The sequence below is a fragment of the Boleophthalmus pectinirostris genome, unplaced genomic scaffold (assembly GCF_026225935.1).
Source record: "Boleophthalmus pectinirostris isolate CB_2022bp ecotype Guang Dong unplaced genomic scaffold, ASM2622593v1 HiC_scaffold_14, whole genome shotgun sequence".
Classification (NCBI taxonomy): domain Eukaryota; kingdom Metazoa; phylum Chordata; class Actinopteri; order Gobiiformes; family Gobiidae; genus Boleophthalmus; species Boleophthalmus pectinirostris.
The window spans coordinates 33,395,960-33,411,535 of NW_026571047.1; the positions used below are offsets into that span (position 1 = coordinate 33,395,960).

Here is a 15,576-nt window from a genome sequence, read left to right on the forward strand (position 1 = left end):
GCACCAAACCTCTGGGCGGCGTCTGGATCAGATTCAAACCTGTAGCTTTTATTTCATTACAGTTTTACTCACAAACACCTTGAAAAACAGCGTGCATTAGTGAGCGGCTCGCCTCTCCACAGATCTGATAAAGAAGTGGTAAAATCACTGAGCTCTGAGTCTCATTGGTCTGTGGACATGGATATGAAACATCTGCTGTGTCGAGGAGAAAATTCAGTTTGTCGACTGGACAAAAGTTAGTTTGGTTGAAGATGTTTTGCAGCTCATCCAAACTGCTTCTTCAGTTCCTCAGAGCTGAAGAATCTTCGACATGGATTCTACCTGGACGACTGAGGCTTTCTTCACACATTCATCAGCTGTGTGCAAATACAAACCCATGAAAAGTGTTTCAGCAGAAGAAACACAAAGACGGCTGCTCTGATGCTTCATCATCATCATCATCATCATCATCAGAGCAAAAGGGAAACATTGGCACTTTTGGCGTCAGTTCCTAAAACTCTGTTTATCACTTTACACACAAACAACAAATCAGAGTTTTCCAGAATCTGCAGTCTAGACAGAGTTTTTAGAAAGATTCGGGCCGTTTACACGAACACATTTGACTTTGTTTGTTCCATCAGCAAATTCTCCTCTGAAAACAAATCTTTCAAAAACTCCAGCTGTGGAGATTCTGGAAAACTACGGTTTTGTGTTTGTGTTAAAGTGAGATAAACGGAGTTTTAGGAGCTGAAGCACCAAAAGTGTGACCAGTGTTTCCCTTTAACTCTGATGATGATGATGATGATGAAGCATCAGAGCAGCCGTCACATTTCTTCTGCTGAAACTCTTTTCATGTGTTTCATTTGCACACAGCTGATGTTTCATATCCATGACCAGAAACCACTGGCCTCAGATCTGTGGAGAGGCGAGCCGCTCACTAATGCACGTTGTTTTTCAAGGTGTTTGTGAGTAAAACTGTAATGAAATAAAAGCTACAGGTTTGAATCTGATCCAGACGCCGCCCAGAGTCTCGGTGTAGTTATGTCGGCGCTCGATGGAGGATTTATGCAGGTCGATGTAAACAAAAAGTTTTTTGAAAACGATGTTGTGTGTACGATGTTATTTTGGAAAACGGACAGAGGGAAATATTTGTTTCTCAACAAACCTGACTCTGTGTAAACGTGTTCTTCTTAAGTCAAGCAACATTCAGTTTTGTTTCTTATTTTACGTTGTTAAAAAAGTTGTTGTTTTTCTTACTTTAAATGCAGCAAGATGCATTTTCATATTTTAAGTATAAAAAGTCTTGTTCCATTGGCAGAAATTTACTCAAATCATGGTAAAACTTTCTTTCTTCAAGTCATTTTAACTCGGCTAGATTCTGTTTTTATGCCGTCCTGTCCTCGTATCCAAAACCAGTGATTTATCCCAGTTTTCTACAAGAAATGTTGCAGGTGTCCTTATTTTGGACCAGTCTGACCCTGCCAACAGTAAAGCGAGGCATAAACTGTCAGAAAAACTGGTTAAAAATCACCAAAACCACAAAGAAAATGTGACTATAGTGACTCACATGTTAAAGTCTCACAGGCCTCAGACAGAGCAGTGCCTCCAGTTAGCATCACAGACCTCGGGGAATGTTGATGTCAAAATTGTAAACGGAGGTTTCAGATTTCCTCTCGTCTGTTTCAGGCGTGAGTCTGTGGGAGGGTCCAGGTCGGAGCTCAGAGGAGACACCAGGAGGAGCTCTTCCATGATGACGCCTCCTTTCCTGCGTCTGCGTCCACGAGAGTAAGAAGAAGCTCAAAACGCTCTGTCCCACCTCGTGATGTCATGAAGTGGGAATTTTCAACTGAACAGCTCCTTCTACCTTAACTCCAGAGCTGAAATGATCCAAATGACTTTAGTGAAGGTGTGTGGAGTTTAAAAACACAGTGGAGCACTTCCTGTATCACCACATGACATCACGAGGTGGAACAGAGCGTTTTCTGTTTGAGAGAAGAACTCAGTGTAAATGTGCAGGTTTGTGAGTGAAACATTAGATCACAGATCAGAACACGGATCCTTTAAGGATTAAATCACGACAAATAAAGTGAATAAAGATGCTGACAGTTTAAAAATGTTATAAATATGAATCATTATTATTTGAATATTATTGATAATCATAGTAATAATATTCTGCTGTTTGTTTTGGTCACAGAGGTGAGTCTCCTGAGCGCTCCAGAGGTCACTCCAAAGACAACAGAAGAAGTCGGTCCAGAGAAGAACCAAAGACCCTCTGTCCCTCAGACAAATCTGCACAACAGTGAGTGAAGAGGAGAAACTCACAAGTTTAACATCAGTGTCTCGTGTTTCATCATGTTTCTTTTTCAGTAAAGTGTTTCAGGACTGTGAGGGAAACTCAGAGTCTCACACTGAGATTCAGTTTCCAGAGCTCAGCCCAGACTCTGTGAAGAACAGTCCTGACGGCTCCGTTAGCCCGTGTCTCCTGTAAGTAAAACATTTTCTAATGATTATTAGTTATGTTTTGTGAAAAGAGACGAGGAGAGTTTCAGACTCTGGTTTTAATAAATAACTTAAACAGAACAGAACTGTGTAGTTGAAAACATTTAAGAAACAACATCCACCAACGTCCCAACTTCCTGTTTAGTCCTTTCACAAAAAAACACTTTTTATGTGTCATACTGATACAGTAAAGAGTCATCTCTATCTTTATAGAACCTCACAAACACAGTTTATTTATCTCAGAGAATTTCTGCTTTAGTTCATGTCTATGTTCATTTAAAGTGCAGGAAACGTGCAGAGACTCACCCCAACACAGACAGAAACTGAACTCTTGTTCTGTTCAACTCTTGTTCTGTTCAACTCTTGTTCTGTTCAACTCTTGTTCTGTTCAACTCTTGTTCTGTTCAACTCTTGTTTGTTAAACTCTTGTTCTGTTCAACTCTTGTTCTGTTCAACTCTTGTTCTGTTCAACTCTTTTCTGTTCAACTCTTGTTCTGTTCAACTCTCTCTGTTCTGTTCTGTTCTGTTAAACTCTTGTTCTGTTCAACTCTTGTTCTGTTAACTCTTGTTCTGTTCAAACTCTTGTTCTGTTCTGTTCAAACTCTTGTTCTGTTCTGTTAAACTCTTGTTCTGTTCCTCTTGTTCTGTTAACTCTTGTTCTGTTCAACTCTTGTTCACTCTTGTTCTGTTCAACTGTTCTAACTCTTGTTCTGTTCAACTCTTGTTCTGTTAACTCTTGTTCTGTTAAACTCTTTCTGTTCTGTTCTGTTCAACTCTTGTTCTGTTCAACTCTTGTTCTGTTAAACTCTTGTTCTGTTAAACTCTTGTGTTCTGAGAGTTTCTTTGGTGATCTTTTCAGACACAGTCCTGGTCCTGGTCACTTCTGTGTTTGGTGTGGATCTGATCCAAACTCCTCCAACGGGAACAGAAAGAAGAACCACACCACACCAGAGCACAAAGTAAGACTCATGCCAAACACACTGTTACCCCTTTAAAGCTACAGTATGTCACTTTCTGGAGGTGACACATCATCTGGAAACAAGTTTTTCAGTGCTAAACACAACTAAAATGCTTTTATTAAGTAGTTTTTTGAAAACTATAATAAAGTTCCATAGTGTGGCTTTAAATATGAAATGCTGCAGTTAACTACAAAACTATAATAGTTCTCACACAGTAACGTTAGAATTGAAACACCAGTCTAGTCTGAAAACCAGTGAAAGTGAAGCCAACATCACATCAACATCTGAACCAAACATCTGTTGTGTTTGTGTTTTTATTGAGTTTGTTTCCTTCTAAAACAAATGTTGTGTTTTTCAGGAGGATCCAAAACACAGAAGAAGAGCTCTGAGGTTCAATAGGATTTGACTCTGGAGGCAGGAGCTCGTCACTTCTGGAGACGGTTCTGGACCTGGGGTTTTCTCTCCGTCGTCTGATGTTGTTTAAAGACAGATTGTTATAGCTTCATTGGGCCGATATTTGGCCTTTTTAGCGTATCAGATATCGGCCTTAAATCTCCAGCACAGGTCGATATTTTGTTTTGGTCGATCTGCTGCCTCATAATACACACAAAGCTTTTACTGTATTTTAACACTTTAATACTTTATAATAATAAAACAACATGTGGTTTGTTGGTGTATTTTAGAACACTACGGGATCTGAGGAGAGGGACTAGAATGTGTTTTTCCATTACAGTTTCACATAGTCTGGCCCTAAAGACTGTCAGAAGTATCGAAAATCAGAGTCTAATCGATATTAAAATTAGTAAGTAGTAAAATTATGAACTCGCATAACAACTGACACATGTTTTTTTTATATAGTTTATCAATAAAGACCTTTATCCATTGAAATCTCACTTTGTCTGTCTGATTTTGCCCACTAGATGTCACTGTGAACTCATAGAAAACACAATAGTCTTTCATTCTCCAGCTGCAGTCATTTATTGAACCGGTGGATTGTAACAGGTGCCTCATTTTACATTTTAAAATCCCATATTACACACAAAAAATTCTATAATATATACTATAATAACTTAGTTTGATCTTTCTAAATCACCTGCCTTAGAAGCTATTGAAAAGAAATACTGATTTTCAAGAGAAAAAAATTCCACAAAGGGTTAACTTGGAAAACCAAACGGTGTGCGTGACACCTGAGGACGAGGACTATTATAATAATTTAACTTGACCTGGAAGATATCGAAAAAAAAAAAACTGCATTAATTAATCAACCCTCAAAATACATAAAAATATCAAATGTTTTATAAAACATACGTGCACAACCCCCTTTCTGTTTTCTGTTTGATTATTTCAATTGATTTTATTTATTTTTTTAAGTAAACTCCACTCACTACAAGAGACATTTATTGCTGGTCCCTAAACAGCTCCCCGCGCGGTGATCGAGTGCGCGGGGCACAGACCGCGGGACCTGCTCCTCTTGATACGGAAGCAAAATCTAATGTACAACATGAAACATAAACCTGACTTCACCGCGGTCTTTAATACACTTTAAAACTTAGTTCGTTTTTTAACCTCTGTCGACTTTTAAAGAGTGTTTCACAGGATCACTGCACGTGCTTTTAACACTTTTATATCTTTAATCTGCAAGTGTTTCAGGTAAATAAAACGTGTAGTGAGCTCCACTTGGGACTGATTAAAACCAGCTCACACAGAACAGGCCTGTGTTCTGATTCTGTGGTGATGAACCGAGACACTGCGACGGATTCATCTGAGCCTCGCTCCACTCGCTCCACACGTGGACTGTGAACCAGAGGTGAGATCGGGCCTAAAAAATCCAGCCCGACCCGACCCGGCCCACGGGTATTAAAACCCGACCCGGCCCGAGCCCGACCAATTAACTTGATTTGCAGGCCCGAGCCCGAAGCAAACCCGAAATGTCATATTTTATTTGTGACTCGGGAGGAGGAGCAGTGCTCAGCGTCGAGGTGTCAGTCTTTTTGCTCTCGTATGAAAGCAAAGCGCCACATTGACACATTCAGCGAAGCCAACGCAAGTTTCTGTAGCATTTTCAACAATCAATTTGAAGCTTTTCCACACCTCACTCTTACCGGTGCGTGTTTGTCTTTTCAGTTCTCCTGCCTTTAGTTTAACTTCTTGCTCCTCCATATTGGGGACACCAGGTCAAAATAGATGCAGACTTGCGGAGGGGAAGATGATTAAATGAAGAGGGGGCGTTCACGTGCGCAGAGCTCTGGCTCTGCCGATCCTGTTTAGTAGTTAAATAGCAATTACATTACATTACTTCTCTGTTTTATCCATATTATTTATTTTATAACAAGTATTCCTTAGTTTAGTATCCACACATCGTTTTAGCATACATTTTATAAACATATATTTATTTGAACTCGGTCTTAAGATCTTACCTCTACTGTGAAATACTGTCTAGACCAAGGATCTCAAACTCAAATTACCTGGGGGCAGTGTTGTGCATGAACGTGTTCAATGAACGCGGTCAGCTTCTCCTGGAGGCAGCCTGAACAGAGGATGTTAAGAAAGAGGCTTGGAGAGTTAGAACAGTTGTCAGACATGTCTCTTTATTGGTTCAGGCAGGTGCAGGTCTCAAGAGTCAAGTTGATTCAGCATGATTTGCCTACGCGGCGTCTCAGTGCGTCAGTCGTCCCTCAACAACGCAGTCGACGTTCCCCCACTGATGCACAGAAAAACTGGGTGCCTTTTATAGCAGCATAACTGTTGAGTTCACATCTTCATGGAAACACACACAGCAGTTTTATCCCAACACGTGTCCCATAACAGACTGGAAGATGCTAAAGGTTGGAGACACACCCCTTATCTGTCCCATATACATCCACAGTCCATATGACATCATATCCCAACCCCACTGACATACACAGCATGTTATTGTACACAGGGATTCAGTATAGGGCGAATTAACATATGAATGAAACTTTAAAAACACAGGGAAGAAGCCCACAACGCAACACTTCTGTAAATCAAGAACTTGAACGTTCAAATTATGTGTGATGAACGACGTACGTCACTGTTGAGGTTCAGTTAAACGTCGGAATTTGACGAGTGACGATCTGCTCGCACTTCACCTCGCGAAACCACAGCCGCGTGTCAACGCGAAGGCGACTCCACCGGCAGCTTTAACGGAACGTACGGGCTCTTGTGTCTCTCAATGGGAAAGTCAATCAAACTTGACTGGGCGCGTTTAGCTGCTTGTATTTACCTTCTGTACAGACTCACCACGGCAAACGCAAGGATTTCAAAATAAAATTTCAAAGCACAAATGAACAGTGTATGTGGATCTGGGCTCTTTCACATGATCCACAACTGCCCAGGGAGACAATGTGCTGATGGTAAATGCACAAACACAACAATAGATACATGTTCTCTGTGGATTTTGACGGGGACGCTCGTGTAGAGCATCAAAAAATAGGATGGATCCTATTTTCTGAAATCTACACGCACAGGACGTGCTGCTCCACGCGCGTATTATTTTACTTGGTACATATGTCAGTAACGCGCGTCACAATGCTTTTTTAACCTGGATTGAAATGGTGGGTTTTTCGTTTTTCTTCATACAAATTTGCTAAAATCACCGCGATATCAGCAGCGGTGAAACGCCGGAGGTTCGCCCGCGTAGACCGTGATCCTGAGCGAAAGGACCGACGCAGAAGTCCGCGCTCCACCGAGATAAACGCAGCTGACGCCCGATCGCACTCGGGGTTCACTCAGGGGCGGTCCGAGATTCCAAGTTCTAGTCCAGGATTAGCCCTGGTTTAGTCCTGGTTCAGTTCTGGTTTAGACCTGGTTCAGTCCATATATGGTTCAGCATCTTAACAGTTCTTTTGGTGAGATTAAATTAAAAGTGCTGCAATAGTCATATAATGTTTTACATTTTAAATACAGTCATATTGTAATGTAACAAATGACTTAGAAATGACAGTAACAAGTCATAAAAAACACATTACAGTTTTAAAGTCACTTGTCCAACAGTGGATCTTGTAAAGTTGTTGTAAACTAGAAGTCAGTTTGAAAAATAAAAGCAGCCTTTCATTTACTACGAAAGAGCATTGTAGTCAGTGTGGGTTGTTTTTACGAGATTTTTTTTTTTCTGGAGGGGGGAAAATATATAGCAAAAAATATCCGCCGCGGATCCGGGCTTATTTTGACGGATCCGCGGCGGAGGCGCGGCTGATCCGCTGCGTATCTCGCGGATCCGCCCGGGACCCGTTTTGGATCCGCTTTCAGAACCGGGTTATCTGCCGCGGATCTGTTTATTGTGTCGTTAGGAGCCTAAATATGGTTAAATATTTAATACTGATCCACTTCCTACTGACCTAAATACACCAGCAGCATTTGCATTGTAATTGTACATAAACCTTTTACAGCAAGTATTAAAACTAGGATATAAAGGCTTAAATTTAAAAACATAAACTTAAACAATTTCAAAGTTGGATCAGTGATATCCTATCACTAAATCTCATTAGTTAAGAAAAAAAGAAACTTTTTTTTTTTTACATTGTAAACAATATTTATTTAAATCATTAATTAGAAATCTTAGGACATGAATAATTATTATTAATGTTATAGGACTTATATACCCTTTGAGTTAACCAATGCTTCACACACGCGTATGCACACACATACACACACACATACACACACGCACGCATATACACACACAGACACGCACACACACACAGACACGCACATAAGGTTCACACTGTCACCAATCCCTGTCATCTTTGTTCCTTTTTGTATGTAATGTCTGTCTTGTATCTTGTATGTCGTTTGGTTCCTATTTGTTGTAATCTATGTAGTTTGCAAATAAAAATTATTAAAAAAAAAAAAAAAAAAAAAAAAAAAAAGTTGTGCTTTTTATTACGTTACGTTATTGTATTATGGCACGTTGCGTTAAATTATTGTATTAAGGCACTGACATGATGCACTTTAGTCTCAACTCAACAGTCAACACTCTAGTCTACACAAATAATAATTATCTGTGGTTAAAAACACAACCAGATCAGACACCGGTGTCACCGTCGCTCCACAGCCGAAGGCAGAGCGCCGAGAGCGGCGTCCAGCCAGAACCGAGCCCGTTAGACACGACCAATGATCACGGAGCAGAATTACATTTCTGTGATCGTAAAAATATACAAGAATATAAGTAGCGTTATATAAAAATAGTATTTAGACTGGGATCTACCTCAAGAGATGGAGTTATCTGTTAGAGAATTTTTATGTTATAAGCATTTCTCATGTAAAGGTAATCATGATGTTGTATAAGTTATCAACATTGGCTTTTTGTTTTACTTTACCACCTGGAGTGTGAAACCTGTGTATAATGGGGCTGTGTCAGTGGAAGCTTGTCAGTCATGAGACACATGTGAACAAAAGGTACTGTATTCAAAGTGACCTACTGTATGATAATTGTGATGCTCTACAATAAAAGGCCGATGGAGAGAAGAGAGCTTCAGTTAGGATGAGACAGCAGCTCTCTCCTACTCCTCGCACAAGTAAAACCAACCACTGTGTCCCTGGGGTGTTCTTTAATATTTGAGGTCGGGGTCAATTCCCTGACATAAGTTGGTCCTTCGAGACGCATCGCAACGCCATTCCATGGAGGGTGATCGACTGAAGTCTGTGCACAGCCGGGGTGACCAGTCCAGCCTCGAGTAAGACCACTTTTCTACGTGGCCGGTCCACGGCGATCATCCTCCACTGGAGCAGCCGACGCGATCCGAACGAAGAACTCCAGAGCGACACGAGTGAGTAGAGAAATTCTTCATTCTGTATGAGACCAGGACCAGGTCAAAAGGACCCTGTTAGATAAGGAAATCTAACTAAAACAAAGTAGGAAGTCATCCATGAGACCAGAATAGGTCAAAAGGAGGAGTTAGGATGACTAACTGGATGACAGTCATCCATATAAAACCAGAATAGGTCAAAAGGAGGAGTTAGGATGACTAACTGGATGACAGTCATCCATATAAAACCAGAATAGGTCAAAAGGAGGAGTTAGGATGACTAACTGGATGACAGTCATCCATATAAAACCAGAATAGTTCAAAAGGAGGAGTTAGGATGACTAACTGGATGACAGTCACCCATATAAAACCAGAATAGTTCAAAAGGAGGAGTTAGGATGACTAACTGGATGACAGTCACCCATATGAGACCAGAATAGTTCAAAAGGAGGAGTTAGGATGACTAACTGGATGACAGTCATCCATATAAAACCAGAATAGTTCAAAAGGAGGAGTTAGGATGAATAACTGGATGACAGTCATCCATATAAAACCAGAATAGTTCAAAAGGAGGAGTTAGGATGACTAACTGGATGACAGTCATCCACATAAAACCAGAATAGTTCAAAAGGAGGAGTTAGGATGACTAACTGGATGACAGTCATCCACATAAAACCAGAATAGTTCAAAAGGAGGAGTTAGGATGACTAACTGGATGACAGTCATCCATATGGGACCAGAGTACGTCAAAAGGAGGAGTTAGGATGAATAACTGGATGACTCACCCGATTTGTTTGTATGAGACCCGAGCCAGGTCAAAAGGACGTGGTTAGAATAAAGCAGCTTTCTAACTGAATGAAGTAGGTCGACCAAGTAGATAAAAACCTAGGGAAGACTAAAGACTAAACAGACCTTTTTGGACTATTTTTTTTTCTTACTAACTCACCATAGTGTCTACAAACGGAAGACTAAAACCTTATAATAGCGGTGAGTTATACACCCAGTCAAAAACCGCCAGGGGGCGCTCTCCCTCGGGTAGAAGCTTGTTTTTGACGTTATTATAAGGGCATTTGTTCTCACGTCGGCACATATCTGAAACTAACATAGACGAAAAATTAGCACGTAAAAAAAAAAAAAAACTGGAGGAGAAAATAGCAACAAAAAAACCCCCAAAGTGAACTGGTTAAAGAGATGGAAAGAATTTCCAGGAAGCATGAAATACCTAGACAAATAGGAAAAGAGATATCATTTCAAGCCTTCACTAGATAAAGTCCCAATTGATGAATTGATAAATCAGCTATTGATACACGACAAGCAGAAAATCAGAAGTGGGGAGAAAAGGCGCAACAGCCCAGCACCCTCCCCCTACTGCGCCTCGATTAGTACGAAAAGAGAGTAAAATAACAGAGACAGAGGCAATTGTTCTAGTTAAAAAAACAAACAAACAAACAAAAAACTGAGCCCTCAATAGGCTGGAGGCTAGTGAAAGATCTAAGAGCAGATCCGAAGTAAAATACTTAGGACATAACTTAAACGCTCAAGGGAGAATTGCTCTGATAGGAAGTTAGCAATACAAAAAAAAAAAAAAATCCAAAACCTATCACTAACAAATGATGGCTTTGATGAATCACAAAGTAATCAGTGGACCTCTACCCAACACAGGCCTAAGGAAGAGGGACAAATTTACCCAACTGCTTCAGCTAAAAAATGAATACTGCATGTTAAAAAATATCTGCAAGAGAAGTTTTGACTATGCTTTATGTAACGTTAATTTCGAGGCCAGGCTAAGGGTGTTAAAATAGGAAACATAAAAAGTTCATTAAAAAAAGGAGTACAGGTTATAATAACAACCAGCAGTCAAAAATGTTGATTATTATAAATGTATTAAAAGTAAAATGAGAAGCAAAGATAAATTATGAGCGAATAAAGTACAAAAGTTAAAGTAACAAATAAATAAATAAATAAAGTAGAGTCTATGAATGAAAGTAGTTAATTTTCGTTGGTTTATTATAAACTACAGATTGAAGACAGTTTGTATAAATCCAAGGTTAAATAATACAAAACAAATAGTCTGTCCCACCGCACAGACTCTTAGCTCATTATCTGGAAGTTTGTTGAGTTGAGGTTGTTTTTCAAATCACAGAATCAGTCCATAGGAAATCTGACCTAGGAAGTCAAAAACACAAATAAGTATATTGTTCAAAATAATTACCTTTGTTACTTTAATATGAACACTGTGAACGAATTAAATCAAGAGTATGTGTAACATGCATAATTAATTATATACATTATACCTGGTTTTAGTGCCATAACTCTGTATAATTTCCTATGCATAATTAATTATTCATCCTAATATTGATCCAAAGTTCAGTTGAATTAAGTAAACTATGTGTAAATAAATAATTTGCTATAGCATTCAAAAATGAAGTCCCGTTATTAAAGATAAGTGCATTTAGTTTGTATTCATCAAAATGTCAATTCCAAATACTGGTCAAAAATATCCAGGCAGAGATCATAGTTAGCTCAAGTTTATAAATGAAAATGTTGCATAACAAACAAACTATAGAGAAGTTAAAAGGTAGTTAAAGGAGTAATTGAAGATTTTGTTAAATAAAACATGCTAGCGACACTTTACACCGTCGAAATTGAATATAGGAGTTATTCGTATAATGGAAAAAGACTCACCTTAACAGGAAAGTTGAAATACGCCGTTATTTAGAAATTCCAGAACTTTTGTTTAGAGGTTTACTGACAAAACACATGAGCCGCAGCGGAGAGCGAGGGCAAGTAAAGCGCGTGGACCTAAAGGAAGGGAAAAGCATGGCAGCAGAACAGGAAGTAGACCGGCAAAATAAAGTCGCCAAAATAAAAGTCCGCTAAAATAAAAGTCTGTATTAGATACGAGTCACGTTTAATCGCCGTTATTTCGGTCCCTTGTGATTTTAGATAAAACACTAAACTATTGCTAAAATGTTAAAGGAACCGTATTTTTGATTTGTTTGAAAATGTTCTGTTAAATTGTATTCAAGTGATAGAGTAACTTTAACCAAGGTTGTATTGGCTTGTTTTCATAATGATAACCTGGTATTATTAATTTAGTACTGATTAAAATTGCTTGTAGCTTTTATATATTATTTATGGTTTAAATAAACGTGATATTGTTGAAGAATTTCAAACAATGTAGTTAATGGGTTGAAGAGAAGCTTTGAGTAGTCTTAAAGCAACATTTAGTTTATTTAATTACTTTGAAATTAATTGACATTATTACTTTGAATTTAGTAATAACCCACTGTGGGCAGGACAAATAAGGACCTACTAAAATCTGAAAAAATAGCCTTCAAATTTGTCAGCACAGGCAGCAGAGTTAATAGAGCTGATACAAAAGGTATTTTGCAAATAATGTAAGAGCAAGCAAATACATCTGAAAGGTTGACTTGGTGGAGAAACGGTGCAGAAATCAGAGATCAAAGAAATATGGGGAACCAAAATCGATGTTTAAATGAGCATGAGCCATGAAGTATATCATGTCTCAACAGGAGGGATAGTGGCACTAGTAGAAATGCAATAGGATTCAATACCTAATGTTTAATCTGCGTACAGGGCCAAATTAGGCCAAAAAGAGGCCGTTTCCCACCAGCTTACCCCTTTCAGACCATATATATGGATTTTATATGTTTTTCAAAACTGACTGAAATATTGCCCATAGCTAAGCCTGATGCAATCAAGGTGGCAGAAGGCCTATGTAAACTATTCCCACCTTTGTTATACCAGAAATCATTAGAAGTGATAATGGGACGCATTTTGTGAATAATGTCATAGACTGGGAGAGCATCTAAAAATAGTATAAAAATAGTATAAAATAAATAAATCTAAAGAGACATTGCACTTAGACCCCAATCGGCTGGACTCATGAAAACGCACTACTGGGACAGTAAGAACAAACTAATGAAAGCCATGAAGTAAAGGGAATACACCGGACTCTGTACCTGACCTGGCTCAGTACATGAGGGAGACATTGCAACGGAAATGCTGGGCCAGTGATCGAGGACCACACCGCGTGTTGCTGACCACTCCCACCACTGTTAAGGTCGAAGGGAGGAACGGGTGGATTCATCTGAGTCACTGTAAATCCAGGAACCTCGATGACGCATAAGAGAGACCTCTGCTTCTTGGGCACTGCAGCATGGTCAGACACCTGGTCACGTGAGTGACTGTATTCAACAATCAGCCTGGTATTGGGCGCAGCCTTGAATCCCAGCCTGCGGAGCCACAGCCTCAGAGAGAGGACAACAAAGAAGTATGGTTACAATGTAAAAGTGATGCTCTCCTGAGGGGTTTTTGAAAATTTAAGAAATTTGGGTTTAGATGCAGGTCTAGGCGGATATATAGACACGCTAATTTATTGCAACGACACGCTCACTTCCATAAGGAAAGGCAAATATAGCATGCAACAACACCAGGAGGGGCTTTTAACTTGTAACGAAAACTTTGATACCACATCATGGGAAAAAAATGATACTAGAGGAGAACACACTCTCACCTCACGGTAAATTTAGATTTTAGGGGTCATGTAAAAACGTCGTCTTGTCCATTTTTACATCACTGTTTATTGGTATAAGTGTTTTTGTGTTATGTTGTATTTCATGTATACGCTTGCTCCTGATAAGGGTGTTTGACAAAATTGAAATTCATGTAGCCGAAGAACATGAAGCATTGCTAACTATACTGAAGCGTGACAACAATATCGAAGTCCATTCTGTTTAGAAAATCTGTTTAGTGTTCTGACAAAAAGCAATATTGATAAACAGGAGGGAGATGTTAGAGAATTTTTATGTTATAAGCATTTCTCATGTAAAGGTAATCATGATGTCGTATAAGTTATCCACATTGGCTTTATGTTTTACTTGTCTTGTTGTGTTCAAGCTGTATCAGGTGATCTTGCTGATGCGTCGGCTGACTCATTAAAGATAATGTACCGGGAGAAACAAATAGTAATGGTAAACATCATGAGGTTAACACAGAACTCTGCTCGAGGCTCTACCACCTGGAGGGTGAAACCTGTGTATAATGGGGCTGTGTCAGTGGAAGCTTGTCAGTCATGAGATACATGTGAACAAAAGGTACTGTATTCAAAGTGACCTACTGTATGATAATTGTGATGCTCTACAATAAAAGGCCGATGGAGAGAAGAGAGCTTCAGTTAGGACAGTGCTTCTCAATTATTTTCTGTCATGCCCCCCCTAGGACGAATAAAACATCTCGCGCCCCCCCGCGTGACTATAGATAGTATCATTTGTCTATAAAATTGTTATAAGTACACCTGTGCGTAACACTGCCACCTTATATGACGCCAACAACGCTCACTGGTTTACTGAAGCAGCAGTCACAAAGCGGGATGATTGTCGCAATATTCGGCACGTTTTCGCTGAAAAATCTCAAGCGGCTTATCAGAGTGATTGGGGTGTAATGTATTTAAGTGACGCCTTAATTTATTGGGCTTCATGCTGTCGGCTGCCAACATTTTTAGACACAGTAACACACGGGTCTTTCCTCGTCTCCCACCGTAGTCACAGTGAAGCCAAGCGCTACATACGCTTCATCATATTTCCTCGTCTTAGCTTTCGGGAGATTTTCGTTTGTCTCTTTATCTCCGTCTCTCTCCGTCTGTCTTCTCATCCCTGTTAAATATGTTTTCATGGTGTCACTTGAGGGTCTGCGACACTTCGTGTCTACACTTCATACTCAAACTCTGTGCTGTGTGCAAAGCGCGCATGCTCAGTGCAAACAAAACTCCTACACCACCGAGCGAATGCTCCTCTGCCAATGAGAGCGCCACTGCCCCCTAATGTAGTGGAAGTGCAATTGCACTTTATTCTAAAGGCCCGTTCAGACCAAAGCGTCAAAGCGTCCACTTTCTATGTAAAGTCTATGTGGACGCGCGACTAGAGCGTCCTGCGTTTTTGCGGCGCGTTTTCGGCGTCAGCGCGGCGCGAATCTGGCGTCAGCGTAGCGCGTCTTTAGCGTTTTAGCGTCAGCGGCCAAGACGCGCGTCCAAGGCGTCAGCGTCAAGAAGTTGAAAATGCTGAACTTTTCGCGTCAGACGCGCCGCGTCGACCAATCAGGGACGAGTATCCAGAGACGCAGCGACGTTATTATCAGGAAGAAAAACCCGAGAACCAGAAACGAGAACCACAAACATGAGCGGAGAATAAAATATATACGCCACAATCACCGAGACCGATCACGAGGACTACACCAGGACCGGACCAGGACCAAACCAGGACTAGACTGAGACTAGACCGAGACTAGACGAGACTAGACCGAGACTAGACAAGGACTAGACAAGGAACTAGACCGGGACTAGACCGTGA

General features: G+C 40.1%; 1 long non-coding RNA gene across 1 annotated transcript; it reads right to left on the reverse strand.

The window, feature by feature from the left end:
* Nucleotides 1-11,185: 11,185 nt before the first annotated feature.
* Nucleotides 11,186-12,159, reverse strand: LOC129407923 (uncharacterized). Its single transcript, XR_008631778.1, has 2 exons — nt 11,891-12,159; nt 11,186-11,371 (listed from the first exon to the last, which is right to left on the reverse strand). It is a non-coding gene; the product is annotated as an uncharacterized LOC129407923 (long non-coding RNA).
* Between the last annotated feature and the right edge of the window lie 3,417 nt (nt 12,160-15,576).